At 41.0% G+C, this 13,988-nt stretch overlaps 1 protein-coding gene across 28 annotated transcripts in view; it reads left to right on the top strand.

Moving 5' to 3' along the window:
• Positions 1-13,988, top strand: part of Trpm3 (transient receptor potential cation channel subfamily M member 3) — an 859,806-nt gene that overhangs the window by 682,140 nt on the left and 163,678 nt on the right. The gene's annotated exons all lie outside the window — the stretch shown is intronic.

The following is a 13,988-nucleotide window of genomic DNA, read 5'->3' as shown; positions in this document are numbered from 1 at the left end:
GAAAGGAAAGAAACTCACCAGAGACTCAGATAGGCCTTGTACAAACCATCTTCAGCCTTCTCAACCTCTGGGTCACAACCCTGTTGTTGGTTTTTTTGGGGAGGGGGCACCCCGCTCCCAAATAAATCACACACAGAGGCTTATCCTTAATTATAAATGCCTGGCCTTAGCTTGGCTTGTTTCTAGCCAGCTTTCCTTAATTTAAATTTTCCTATCTACCTTTTTGCCTCTGGACTTTTTCCTTTCTCTACTTCTGTATACCTTTCTTCTCTTTCTCCGTGGCTTGCTGTGTAACTGGGTGCCTGGCCCCTGGTGTCCTCTTCCTTCTCTGGCTACTTCTCTCTTCCACCCAGATTCCTCCTTCAATAGCTTCTCTCTGCCTGCCTGCCCCGCCTATCCTTTCTCCTGCCTTGCTATTGGCCATTCAGCTCTTTATTAGACCATCAGGTATTTTAGACAGGCACAGTAACATAGCTTCACAGAGTTAAACAATGCAACATAAACAGAAGTAACACACCTTAAAATAATATTCCCTAACACAACCCTTTTTTGGGGGGGTCACATATTAGATATCCTTCATATCAGACATTCATATTACAATTCATAACAGTAGCAAAATTACAGTTATGAAGTAGCAACACAATAATTTTGTGGTTGGGGGTCACCACAACATGAAGAACTGTATTAAAAGGGCCACAGCATTAGGAAGGTTGAGAACCACTACCCTAGACCATTTCCTCTGAAGATACAATTCCCCCAACACACACCAATTTTCTGACTTTAGCAAGGGAGTGAGTCAACAGACCCTTGTCATTTTCTTGGTTGTCCTGCCTAATTATTCTCCTCTAGGAATACCTCTGTCATCATGATAAGTATGAGTAAGAAGTCAAGAAAAAAAGTCAAAGTCAAAGATAGGGTTTACTCTATAGACCGAAATTCTTTTGCCTTCTCCACTGGAAATACTTCCAGTGGTTTCCCCTGCCCTCCTCCCAGTGTATAATGGGAGATGTCCCTGCTTCAGAGCTTCTCTCACTAAAATAGAACTCAAAATGATAAAAACAAGCTAAGCCCCTTCCCTGCTCAGCCTGTGTTTTCTGAACTAACTGATGTCAGAGCAGAACTCCTAACAAGTCGGTCAGGCCAAGCATCTTTCATGCCAGGCTAGGACACCTCTCTCCACTTCCACGATGAAGGCTTTAGTGGTCTGAGGGATGAATTTCTATAGTGTGTTTTCCTCGTTGGTCCTCTCGAAGTTTTTCTGTACCTTTTTGTTAAATGCATACCATCCCAAAACATGGAAGGCTGAGGCAGCATTACAGGGCCAGCCTGGGCTGTATAGGAAAACATTTGCCTTCCCTCCTGACCACCTCCCCCAACCCCAGGCAAAGCATTCCATCATTTTTGTACAGCTGTTTAGCCTTATGCACAATCATTAACACAAGTTGAATTTTTCAAATTGTAGCCACTGAAATGCCAAAATATTTCTGGTTCTCTATTTCTTCCCAGTTCTCGAAAAATAAAGCAGGAGTTCTAGAAATTCTCATCCATGAAATTTACTGAAGTTCCAAAATGGAACATTCCAGATGCTGGACTCAATGCAATTTCTGTCTGACCTAAGCAACAACACCAAACCCCAGGAGGTGGCAAGCCCTTATATGCCACAAAGTGACCCATAGTGCCCTGCTCAAGGTCACATGTTCCTCCTCAGCACAAACTACCCTGGAGTAGGGCTCCAGGCAATGGAGTCCTAGACTCCTTGAAATTCAGAACACCCATGCCTTCCTATCACTTGGCTACCTCACACTTTAGCTTTGTGTCTGACTGAGACACCTGGGGCCTCTCCTACAGAATGCAAGCCAGTTCATTGTGAATTCCAAGCACATCATATAGATCAAAGCTTTGTTCAAGCATAATCATAAAACTCTACACACAAATCCATAAAAATTGAGAGTACTTACCCACTGTCCTCAGCTGTAGCAAAAACATAGGAGGACAGAGGACTCGGAGATGCCTGTGCCTGGCTACCTAATGCTGGAGCAGGCTATCACTCAAGTTCCTATTCCACATCTTCTATCAAATCATTGTAGAAGAAAAAGTTCCTTAGACTAATTAAGCTTAGTAGTGCTCGAGTAAAGAAAAACAAACATGGTCTCACAAATAGGGAAAATCACAGACTACATTAAGTTCTGAAAACACCCTTCAACACATCTGCTCACAATCTGTAGGCTAACAGACACCAGGCACAGAAAACTTAATTGACTACACCTTGGCCAATCAGCAAGCCAACTGATTACAGCTTGGTGAACAACTGATTATGTCTTACTGAGTTCATCAGCTATAGGGCCTCCTGAAACCAGGCAAAACTCACTTGCTGTAATTAAACTCATACTGATTTGGTCTTTGGAGCCCCATTCAAAAACACTCAGCCCAAGTCAAAGGCCTTCTACAAGTTTTACATAACTCCCATGACCACGCACAGTCCATAAGCTTCTTATGGCCATGGGAAGAAACCTTTTATCTCTGAGACAAGAGTCTTCAGTCATGGATCAAGCTTCAGACCAGTACTATGCAGCCCAATGTTTGGGAAGAAATGGGAATTTTTTTAGAGACAGATAATGAACCATCCCTGAACTACTTAAACTTTATCTGACCTTCATCTTTTTTTTTTTTTTTTTTTTTTTTTTTGGTTTTTCGAGACAGGGTTTCTCTGTGCAGCTTTGCGCCTTTCCTGGGACTCACTTGGTAGCCCAGGCTGGCCTCGAACTCACAGAGATCCGCCTGGCTCTGCCTCCCGAGTGCTGGGATTAAAGGCGTGCGCCACCACCGCCCGGCCTGACCTTCATCTTAATAACTTAAGTTCAAACACTCCCAATGAGTTAGAGGATGTCCAATATCAGAGCAGCTACCCAGCCTGACTTGAAGAGAAATGAAGAGAGATGGACATCTACTGTGGGTCTCGCACAGGTTACTTCTTTCACCTGGTGGAGGGCAGAGGCCTAGCTAGCTATTCGCCCTGAGTGTAGGAGTCCTCCACACAAGACAAGCAGTTTATGCAGACAGATGCTATTGGTGGCTCTTGTAGGGTCCCTTCTATGAAAAAAAGTATTCATATTGGGAAGATATTCTTGGGGGCCGTGGCCTGACTTGGACCTGGTACTAGGAACCAGATCTTGCAACTTTCCTACCTTACTCCACCTGTCATCCCAGGGAAAAGCATGCCCAGGAACATCCCATCTTTCTTTGCATAAAAGGCACACACTCAATACAGCACTGCAATAGAAAACTAGTTCAGATATTTTTTACTTACAAATCCTGGGCAAGGAGGGTGTGATGAGCCCAGAAATAGTCCTCCATCCTGTGGTGTATGAGGAGAGCAAGGCAGAGAAAAAGAAAGAGCATGCGCAGAAACTAGCACTCTATTTAAGGCAGCAGAGTGTGGGTTAGTTTAATTGCATCAGCTAATACCTCAATGGTCCCTTTTTTTTTTTTTTTTTTTTTTTTTTTTTTTTTTTTTTTTTTTTTGGTTTTTCGAGACAGGGTTTCTCTGTGTAGCTTTGCGCCTTTCCTGGAACTCACTTGGTAGTCCAGGCTGGCCTCGAACTCACAGAGATCCGCCTGGCTCTGCCTCCCGAGTGCTGGGATTAAAGGCGTGCGCCACCACCGCCCGGCTTCAATGGTCCCTTTAAAGGAAGCTGGAAAGCTGAAAACACAGTCTGTTGAGCAAGATCCTGTCTCTGGTCACTGGCTTGTATCATTTAGGTGAGATGTCTGCCTAGAGATTGACAAGAGTGACAGGGCCTTGCTTCAGTTAAACTTGTATTCCAGATGGATGGCAAGACACCAAATTGAAGTTATAAGCACTCGCTGCCTGTGAGACGGAAGGGCACAGCTTCTTAGAAAACATCTTCCAGGGCTGGAGAGATGGGTCAGTGGTGGAGAATTCATAATGCTCTTGCAAAAGACCTGAGTTCGGTTCTCAGCACTACACAGGGTGGCTCACAACCACCTATAATTCCATCTCACACCCACATACCCACACAGAGACACACATGGATGCACATAGTTAGTATTTTAAATCTTAAAAAATATAGAAAACCATCTTCTGGCACACCAGGGATTGTTGATATATTTTTGGAGGTTCTGAAACTCTGAGGCAATTGAAATGTTCTAGGAATAAAGATGATGCAGGCCTGAGAGTTGTTTGCCTGCTTTAAATCTCAGGTCCTCCATGAAATGCTGTCCATGTCAGCCAAGTGATGTGGGCATGGATCCTCAGGCCCTTGCTTCACCCTCCAGAAAAGTGAAGTGATAATATCTAAATCATGAGATTAGGATAAAATGAACTAACATTTGCAAAGAACATGATAATCACTCAAAAAATCTTGTATTGCAACTGATGGCAATGTTGTTTGTCTATCACTTGATATTTAACAAGGAGCATTTCAAATTAGAGGATGTGATACTAAAGTAAACTTTGCTGAGGTCACTATTAATAGCACCACTTTGCAAAAGGAAACAAACACTCACTAAACAGATACTAAATAACAGATCCAATGTCATTTCCTTAGTTAGTGAAATTATTCTCGAACTAAGGCCATCTTTCTGCACCTATAGATTCTAACTGGCAAGTATGAACAAGTTAAAGTCATTTTAAAGACACCACTCTATGTTTTCAAATTTGAGATTCCTGGAAAGAAAACTCCCTTGCTATTTGGTATTCCTGCATGCCCTCTGCCCTCATGTTTTAGGATAAAATTCCTTTGAGAATCACATATGTACAGTGTCCAATTTCCTATGCTTTTACAATACTCACTGAAAGAAAAAAAGGAACTTGAAGGTAATGTCATTTAGAGCATTCCTTGTCAAGACAGCAGGCAACAGTGAAACTTTTCACATGTGATGTATGTATTACATAGTAAATGCTTTATGTACACAAAATTACCTTGCACACCTTGTGTCATGTGAAGCACATAACCATATAGCCAGAATTGTATCTGTTCTTCATCTAACCAGAACAAGGAAATAGATTGGAAAGAGGATGGGAGTGAATGGCAAATGTCACTTTGATTCCATCTCTTTGTATCGGCGTCATAAGGTTCTAGCTTCTAGCTGCTAAAAATGCAGAATTTTAATGCCTAGGGCCTCATATATCCACAGTCATAAAAGAAAATATCAGTAGAAAGATTGGGAAAATATAAGTACCCTATTTACTTCATAAATTAAAACATAAATGTCTTTACACATAAGAATAAGCATGTGGTATTACTTTGTTCCCATAAAAACCTGACTGAGTGGCCAGGAGTGGTGGCACTTGCCTTTAATCCCAGCACTTGGGAGACAAAGGCAGGCAGATCTCTGTGAGTTTGAGGCCAGCCTGAGCTACAAAGCCAGTTCCAGGACAGCTAGGGCTGTTACCCAGAGAAACTCTGTCTCAAAAAAGCTACACACACACAAAAGAACTATTTTACCTGTAACCTGTCTGAGAGATGCTGAAAGATGTGTCTAACTGTTGTTTGAAGTTCTGGGCAGCAAAGCCAAGATATAAGCCTAGGACTTCCATAAACTAATAATATTGACAATAATAATTGCATTGTTTTTCTAATTATAAAAATATTTAAGCATAGAATTATATAGAATAAAGGTAATAAATGAGAACTTTAAATACACATCATTATTGCATTAATACATTTTTCTATGCATAGTTTTTACATAATTGAGGCAATTGTTTACATATATTTCCATACCCTAGGATTTTTAAACTTAGCTATATGTGTGATTTTTTTTCCATGACTTTAAAAATGTGATTATAATAAGCAAATATACTTTTCAGTAATTTGCCTATTTTTAAGAGCCAGAAAAATCATTGAAACTTTAAGGAACAAAAGTGTCTAATAGAGCTTTAGTCAAATATCTCAGATTGAAGGTTACCAGGAGGGAATCAAGACAACTTCTGGGGTCTGGAGATACAACTCAGCAGTCCTGGGTTTGGCTCCCAGCACTCACATCAAGTGGCTCACAACTGTCTGTTAGTCCAGCTCCAGGGGATCTGATGCCCTCTTCTGACCTCTGCGGGCACTGCACACATGGGATGCACATACAGAGAAGTAGGCACACACACACTTATACATAAAGTTAAAATTTTTTCAGAGACAACTTCTGGGACACAGTTAATGATCTGGGTCTGAACCATAGGAACAGACATCTGGAGAGCATGTGCACAAGGGGCCAGCCTTGCAGAGTTATCACTTTGTTGTTTCTTCTCACTAGTTTAAGGTAAGAAAACATAAAGGATAAAATAGGGGCTGCTGAAATGGCTCAACATGTGAAGTGCTGTCTGTGTAAGTTCAGACCCAGAGCAGCCACACAAAAGTCAGGCATGGGAAGTGGAAACCCTAAGTCCTGGGTAGTAGATACAGACAGATAGTGGAGTTGCTGGCTAGCTCTTGGAGCCGAAACAGTGAACTCTAGGTTCAGTCAGAGACCCTGTCTTTTTTATTTAAGTTCTTGGGGAATTTCACATGTGAGGACTCTGCCCTCCAACTCCTCTTGTGTCCCTACAATTCCTTCTCAAATTCATGGCCTCTTCTTCCATTGTTGTTATAAACATGCACACATATATAAATACAATATGCTGAGTCCATTCAGTGTTACTTGTGTGTGTGTGTGTGTGTGTGTGTGTGTGTGTGTGTGTGTGTGTGTGTGATAGTTAGGATGTCACAGGTACAGCTTCCCTGTCATACATAGAAGACACTATCATCCAGTGGATATCCTGGTCCCCTGGCTTTACAATCTTCTGGCCCCTCTTCAATGATGTTCCCTGAGCCTTAGGTATAGGGGCTATGTTGTGGAGATGTCAATATGCAGTGTGTGGAGAACAATGGAGAAGGAAACTCTACTTTGACCTCTGACCTCCACATGTGCATGCACAGGCAAGCTCATACCTCTCCTGTACATGGACACCAAAATAACTGAAATTAAAAAGTGGGTAAGATAGTGTACACTTGTTATACTAGCACTGGGAGACAGAAACAGGAGAGCCTGAAGTTCTAGGTCATCCTTGGCTACACAGTGAATTAGAGGTCAGTGTGGGCTACATGAGACCCAGGCCCAAAAAGTAAACAAACTTAGAACACTAACTCACCCTGAGTATGATCTGTGTTTTACAGACAAGGAAACAAAGGCATGCTCCCTTCCCCCAGCACTGCACAACCGAGGGACAAATGTAGATGCGAATCTAAGCAGAATACAGGCCACAGAGGACTCTTCTCAACCCTACCGTATTAGGATGCAAAGTTTGCCTGCTGTAAGATAGCATGCAACTCAATGAAAACGGCAGCCTCCTACATCTCTGTGTCCCCTAAAGACCTAGCACAATGTCCCTTCACATAATTAGTGTTTAGTATCTGAGAACAAATAAAAAGAAATCGTTGCTTCCTATCTTCTGGCAACATTTCTACAGGATGGCCTGTCTTCCTCTTTTATAATACTGTGGAACCTTCTTGAATTCCCCATGTGATGGCCCTACAGGGTCTCTAGCATTTGTATCTGTGGGGAAAGCATAGACTTATAATGTAATCCCTGCCACTCCAAAGGTGGACAGTGGAGGGTCAGGACTTTAGGCTCATGCTTGACATGAACTAGTGTTCACGGAGTTTATTTCATGTATGAGGTGGGGTGGCTTTTTAACCTTGCAACTTACATGAACTTTCCATAGAGGATACACACTGATCCAAAGGAACTTACTGGTTAGTGTTGCAGGTAGAATGACAGAGAGACAAGAAATGAAGGTGGGGGAGACTATGATGGGGTAAGACGCCACATCAATCAATTCTTCCCAGACTTCTCCTTCTGATGTCAACTCTTACATTCAAGTGATTTCCAGACTCTGCTAAGATCTTGAATACACTAAGTCTCAGTTTGGATCCTCCAGCCTTACCCCACAGCCATTGCTAAAGAGGAATTTTCTTTTATTCATAGGTTGATGTTTTCCCTCCAGTCACTAAAGCAGCAATCCCTAGTCAACAATTCAGTCTTTGGGGAGTTCCTGTGAACCCTCTGAAAAGAAATGCAAGATTTTGTGTGCATGATTTCTTGGGGGAAAATATACATATGTCTCCAATGTCCCAAGGTAGCAGTAACTCCCAAGAGTTAAGAGCCACTGCAACAGAGAGCTCTGTGCTGCATGATGTAAAGGATCACAGAAGCCACAAATGTTTCTCAACAGGATGGAGAGATGGATCCACGGTTTAGAGCACTCACTGTCTTATAAAAAAAAACCAAACAGTTCAGTTGTTAGCGCCTATGTCAAGTGGCTCCCAATTGCCTGTAACTCCAGTTCCAGGTTATATCTCAGACCTCCTTCTGTCACCACACACACACACACACACACACACACACACACACACACACACACACACATGCACAAACACCCACATGTACTAATTAATCAATCAATTAATTAAAATCCTTTTGTAAAAAGCTCCTTTAACTCCTCATTGCCTTTAAAGGTACTGTAGCTGGATAAATATTTAACATTCTCTGAGCAAGTGTGTAAACCTCACCTTTCTCATTGACAGGGTTTGCAGAGGTAATCTCTTTTGTGTGAAATAGTCAAGCATGCATTTCAGAAAGTCGTCAGCTTATCCATGGCCTATGATAAAATGTTCTACTTACAGATTGGAAACTATTTGCTCATAAAACAAGCTAAATATCAGCCAGGCAGTGGTGGCACATGCCTTTAATCCCAGCACTCAGGAGGCAGAGGCAGGTGGATCTCTGTGAGTTCGGGGTCAGCCTGGTCTACAGAGTGAGTTCCAGGACAGGCACCAAAGCTACACAGAGGAACCCTGTCTTGAAAAGCCAAAAAAAAAAAAAAAAAAGCTAAATATTTTAGTGAATTTCTCATTTTTTTGTGGAGATTGATAACAAGAAATCAAGAAATAAACAGGGAAGAAAAGAGGGCTACCCCTTCCTTGGAAGATGATTAACCTCATAAAGTAGTTACAAATGCCACGCATTCTCCTTTACATGTGGAAACTAAAACGTCACCTCATACAAGTGGAGAGTAGAGGAATGGCTACAGAGCCTGGGACAAGTGTAGACAACGTTTATCAGGTCATGGAACACAGAGATGTCACACTGTGCCCCACAGATATGTGCAACCACTGTGAATCAACACAAAAATAACATGTGTGTATACATTAGTATATATCTCTATACACATAAATATTACTTTAAAGATAAAAGAAATAAGAAAAGTCTGTAGTTTCCATTCCCTCCTCTGAAGGATTGCTCCCATGAACACCCCCTCAATTTCCTTTTAATGCCAGAAAAGAACTTCTCATCTTCCTTCACCACATTCACCACTGGTCCCTACCTCCCACCGACACAGACTCCTCTTCTGTACTACTACCCTGGGAACCTGGAGCCAATAATTACAGAGTTTATTCCATGTATGAGAGCGTGGTGGCTTTTTAACCTTGCAACATATGTTAACTTCCAATGGAGGACACATTCTGATCCAAATGAATTTACAGATTAGCATTCCAGGTAGAGTGACAGAAAGGTGAAGGATGCAGAGGGGGATGCTACAGTGGTGCAAGATGCCACATCAATTTATTCTTCCCAGATGTCTCCTTCGGATGTCAACTCTTATAGTCAACTGATTTCCAGATCCTGATTTCTAAGCATGTCAATAGCAGGGAGAAAGAAATGTTGAAAATAAAACTCTGGTCAATGCTGGTTTTATTTTGCAGAATTGGCATGTTGCCTGATGGTTGGCTACTTATCGAGCAAGTATGGGGTCCTGGGTTCAATCCAAGGCCCACAAAAATAATGGAATTAATTTTGGTTCTTCAACACTTTCCCAGTAATACTGCCATTGACTAAAGTCATAGCATTAAAGCTAGGAAACAACTGCTTCCCAAGAGATATTTCCAGGCTTTTTGCCATCTTCCACTGCCATTTCCTCCAAATGTGACTGAAATTTGCACTCGTACAATTGTGAAGATGTTTTTGATCCAGCAGGATTGGAGGGAGTAGAGAGCAGAGGGGGACTGAAAAGAAACTACAAAGGCCACTTACAGCTCCAGGCCATTGGTCAGCCTAGGATCTGAAAACAAGATACCCATCATTTTCTCTCCCATGCTAATTAATACACATAAAACACTCCTGCGGTGGGAGCTCAGCCACAGGGCCTCATATCACCACTGAGGCTGCTTCTTGTTCATGGTGAAGCTCAATAAAGGATGGCATTCTTCAGATGTCAAGGTTGTAGCCAGGACCAGTAGTCTTGATGCTGAGCACATGCGACACTCTCCCCGTTCATTATCTGCCTTCATCAAATCTAAACCCTGATTAAAGCACCCCAAGAGGGAAGCAAGTATATACTACCTAGAGGCTGTTGCTATTCCCAGAGTCTCTCCTCCTCTAGCCTTGGATTTATCTGCTTTACTTAGCCATCTTCTCCTTTGAAGGGAACTTAAATGCTTTGTCTTCTTTATGGTAAGGGGTACTTTCACTCTTTTTACCTTTCTCATTGGTCTTATCAGAATTTTGCTAATTTTCCTGCCAAGTTACACTGTTGGCTACCACCACTTGGCTGTCAGTTGTGAGGACTGATGCCTATGCCTTGCTCTGTTGCTCACAGATCATGCTGGCCTCCATCATGATATGCTCACCCATCCCTATGGGCCACCACACTAGCCTGTGGCAACCTAATAGCCATGATTACCTACATTTTCTTTTTCTTTTTCCTTTTCTTTTGCATTGAAAATAGATTCTTTTCTCATACAATGTATCCTAATTATAGTTTCCCTCCATCTACTCATCCAAGTCCTCCCCTCCTCTCTGGATCCACTCCCTTTCTGTCTCTCATTAGAAAAGAACAGGCTTCTAAGAGATCACAACCAGGCATACATAAAAATATATAATAAAATATAAATCATTGCATCAAAGCTGAACACAGCAACACAACAGAAGGAAAAGAGCCTCAAGAGCAGACACAAGAATCAGAGACCCTCTCATTCACACACTCAGGGGTCCCATAAAAATACTAAGCTGAAAGCTATAATTTATATGCAGAGGACCTGGTGTGGGTCCATGTTGGCTCTGTGCTTTCTGTTTGAGTCCCTGTGAGTTCATGCGAGTCTTGCTCAGTTAATTAAGAGGACCTTGTTATTGGTGAAATTATTAAGGCCACTCCACATAATTAAAAGGGAGATTTATTTAATGACGTAACTTACAAATGAAGGGATAGGTAGGTTGAGGGTTCTGTGAAAGATGCAGCGAAGTGTGGCGGTGTTCTCTGGAGAACTCTCCTCCGTCTACCTCTAGCGTCCAGGGTCCAAGAAGGAAGAGACTGCAGCACATCCCAATCTCAGGTCTTCAGGGCCCTCCCTTGGTCCTGCCTTGTAGGCGTGATAGTTACCGAAGCCTCAATGGGGGTTGGAACTTCCAGACCAAAGCTGGAATGGCTACCCACTACATCTCCCCCCTTTTGTCTAAATAAGAAGGTTCTAACTTAATACAAGACTATATACAAAGGAATGGTTATCAAATATTGTCCAGGAGTAATGAGGGATAATGACCTAGATAAGATGGAACTACAATCAATGTGAACAATATCAAGCAAGAAACACATACTAAAATCCAGAGAAGTCTAGAGCGTAGGTAAATGGTATGTTACAAAAATCATTCCAAAAGGTGTCCTATCCTAAAGAACCTAAATCTAATACTTAATATATTCTATCTAAGATAATATATATATATATGTATATATATATATGTATATATATATATACACTAAGTTGTAACTATAACTGCTAGTCTTCAATCCCATCAAAGACCTGAGAAGGAATATAATGGTACCTGACAAATGGTAGATGGATGCAAGCAACTTTCAGGAATCTTGCGAGAGTAGACTGAGACAGCTGGTAACCTGGACAGTCACCTAATATTTCTCAGCATCGTTGGTGCATTCAAATTGGCTACAGGCCTAGAGTATCTGACAGACCATTTTCAGAAGCAGGAATTCTGAGAGACCATCTTACCCTGTCTTGGCAGAGTACAGTGATCGCTTTCCTTGTGTCCCACTTGTCCAGAAAGGACAGCATTCATACTGTCAGCAGTCAAGGCAAGGGCAGTTCTTTGTCCAGTAGGCCATTTTGTGCCAAGAAGACAAACTTCCAAATGGAAATGTCTTAGAAGCCCAACATTCTCTCCCGGGATCAAATTGGTGCTGCCAGGAGCAACTGTGTCTCTCACGTCAACAGAATTCTAAGTTATTTAAATGCCATATTCTCAAGGTCTATGAAGTGTTTGAAGATTACCTGTCCATCTGACCTATATATCTGTAAATCTGTATAACCTAACTAACATAACTATAGAGATGACAAGCATAGGTGACTATAAATCTGTAAGTCTTATCTACCAAAATAACCTAAGAACTAAACAAGGTAAACAGTCTATAAGCAAATATATGGTAAAGAACAATGACTTCAAAATTGTGACAATACACAAGATATTATAACAGAGGTAGGAATATATAGTGCAATATACAATATGACAATAATCTTAAATATATATCAATATACAGAATATCCTAAACAGAAGTAGAACATACATAAAGTATGACATATATAAATTTACATTTGCATCAATATACAAATATTTCAAATAAGAGTAGAAATATATGTACATTATAACAAATATAGTTCTGTATTTGTATCAATATACAAATTATCTTAAACAGGAATATAAAAATAGTTTACATTTGTATCAACATGTAAGAATCCATAACAGTGCAAATTACAGTGCAAATTATCTAAGGCTGCTATTTTACTAAATTTGTTTACTAGTATATACAATAATCTACCATAATATCTTGTAACTATTCATTCCATTTCTTCTTTTCCCTTTTTTTTTAGGAGAATACTGAGTCTAATATTTTCTTCCACCCCCAACCCTATAACCATCATCCATAACCCTGAGAAATATGAAACCTTAGGGAGAAGGGGCGTCGTTTTCTTAGAATTGCTTCTTGCTGTTTAGGGAGTGATAGTATTTCTGTTGGGTACTGTGAGAAAGCTCAGATAGTTAAATCTCAGTTAGACTAACTGTAGGTTCTGCAGCAAGTCTTAGAGTAATGGGTAAGATTGTCTGACGTTCTGGCAAGAAGTGTAGTATGATGATGATTACCATGGCATCATTCTGGATTGGGTAGAGTTGCTATTGTTGGGGCCCCATCTTCCTTCTGGAGACTTCAGAGATTGCTATTGGAAAAACTTATTTTTTATCAAAATGGAAAGTTTGGATTTAAAGAGGACATAACATGTAAGAAAGGATTCTGAGAAATCAAGAGTAAGCATGCAGAGAATTAGAATCTAGAAGACAATGGTCCCTTTTTATTGGTTTCCTTCTGTCCCACACCAGAGGGCTCTTCTGATATGGGACTGCAGAATCTCTCAACCTTTTCTTTTAGCAATATGCTTGGGTTTAGAGAAGGAGTGAGCCAATTCCATCTCCAAAGCCAGCTTGGCTTATAATTGAATTGGAACCACAGCTTTTCTAGATTGATAGAGATATAGATGTTAGACAGTGAGATTCTACCCTGTGTAGACTGGTACCAATAGATTCTTTCTTTCTGCTGTAAACATCCAGATATCCAAGGCCTTATGATTTCTGGAAGATGGGTATTTCCATTATCCTGGAAAGACAAAAACAGAACCCTACCCCAACCTTTGATTGTTAAATTTTTCTTACAACTTGTAGAGATGTCACATTGGTGGATGATCTTTTACTTCTCCTCATCAAGGGGTTTTTCCTGTTCGAATCGAATTTTTATTAATTTTGTTGGTATCCATAGCTTTTCTTCTCCTGCAGAAACAAAGGCAAAACCCCTTCCCCAGCGTAGAACATATCCAGGTTTCCATTCTGAGGTCAGCACATCCTTGAAATAAGTCAGTTGGTTTAGCTCAGGAGTTTTGTCT

This window comes from Peromyscus californicus, unplaced genomic scaffold, assembly GCF_007827085.1.
Source record: "Peromyscus californicus insignis strain IS unplaced genomic scaffold, ASM782708v3 Scaffold_4__1_contigs__length_199733344, whole genome shotgun sequence".
NCBI lineage: Eukaryota > Metazoa > Chordata > Mammalia > Rodentia > Cricetidae > Peromyscus > Peromyscus californicus.
Note: the sequence above shows the minus strand (reverse complement) of the source record. Positions and strands in the feature narration are given on the sequence as shown.